Genomic DNA, 1896 nt, shown 5'->3' on the forward strand with positions numbered 1-1896 from the left:
TTACTTAAGTTTACTTAGGAAATGCATTTCATAATAGTCTAGGTATGAGACACTTGGGTGTTTGTGTCACATTGGGATAGTGTGTGTAGGATAATTTCCACCTTTTATGGTGTGATCTTGTTACTACTTTATCATATCCACTTATTGTGGAGTGATAATTCCACCTTCGGTGGGTGATCCACCTCATGTGGAATATTATATTGTTTCTCCTACCTACCACACCTATTTCCTACCTACCCTTCTTTCTTATTGAGCCACATGTCATGTTTGTGTTCTCACATATCCATATAGCCTTGTGTATATAAGTAGGCTCATATTCATTGTATGTAACACTTGATGATCCAGTTGATCAGTATTTTCATCTTAATAGAATATAGTTTATTCCTATCAGCTATTTTGTTCTCTCTTATTTGTGCTTTCCATTGCCTCTATATCCTGGAAAAAACTCACACTTATAAATCTAGGTATGCTCTGATATTCTGGATTAGATTTATAATTCCTCATAAATCTTTCTTGATTGCTAGCAGCTCTTTCACGACATCTAGAAGCAAAATGACCAATCTTATTGCATGAAAAACATTTGAAAGGAACTTTTCTTTCATACTTACTTTCAACCAATCCTTTAAGGATTCTTCTAGCAATTAGGGCTTCGAACTCTTTAAGTTCTCTTTCTTCTCTCTCAATGTCTTCCAATTATTTATCATATAACTCCTTCCAGTCTATCTGCTTATTGGAGGTAGGTGTTTTAAACACAGACTTAGTTTTAGTAGCACTCTGATCTTCAAGTTCTTCAAGTTCAAAAGTAGTCAACTTCCCAAGTAATGTATCTCTGGTAACAGGGGTATTTGACATTGTCCATAGTTCATTTATTGTAGTAGCCTTCATCTTGTAAGCCAAAGGTAGAACTCTCAGAATCTTTTAAACAACCCCATCATCATTAATAATTCCACTACAACATTTGATTCCCATGACAATCTAATTCACTTTATCCATGAAATAACTTATCTTCTCATCTTCTTCCATCTTCAAATTTTTATATCTCGCCTATTAACCTTCAAGTTTTGCAATTTTTACTGCTTGGTCACCTTCATAAAGAGTTTTAAGCTTCAACCAAATCTACTTTGCATTTTCTAGCTCTATGAAATTCAACAACTTCTCATCTGATAGGGCACATAACAAAGCTTCTTTCACTCTGATATCATTATTAGCATTTTTTTGTTCATCAGTAGGTGTCAAAGTTCCAGAATTAGGATCATCAAGTGTATACCCCTTCTCTATTATCTCTCAAAATTCAGCTCCAAGACATCTCAAATCTTCATTTTCTCCTTCCATATTTTATAATTTGTATCATCGAATCTAGGACTTTCCTTCCAGTAGGGGTTAAATGTAGAAGTTGATGCCATTGGATCTCCTCAAGCAGTCAAGCTTCTACAGAGAGAACCATGCTCTAATAACAATTGTTAGAATCTCATATACTGGAGGAAAACTGAGAGGGGGGGTGAATCATTTTTCCACAAATTAAACACTTAATGTAGAATATAAACCATTTACCGGGGCCCAATATAAATAGCATAGTAAAAGATAAAGCATGAAATCACAAAACACACAACACCAATATTTTGATGTGGAAAACCTGGTAAAGGGAAAAACCATGGTGGAAAACCCTACCCATAGAAAGATAATACTTCTGTAGCAATATGTGAAATAATTACAATGGGGATTGCACTTGCAATTAGACCAACCGCCTAGAGCTCACTGCTCATCACAAAAGGGAATTCTCACTTACATAAGCATTGAACTACAATCCAGAGAAAATGATCTATGAAAATAACATCTCCTAATGCTTGATATAGTTTCAGTTAAGCACAAAAGTCTTCCTTGCAACACCAAAACCTT

Source organism: Cryptomeria japonica, chromosome 6 (assembly GCF_030272615.1).
Source record: "Cryptomeria japonica chromosome 6, Sugi_1.0, whole genome shotgun sequence".
NCBI lineage: Eukaryota > Viridiplantae > Streptophyta > Pinopsida > Cupressales > Cupressaceae > Cryptomeria > Cryptomeria japonica.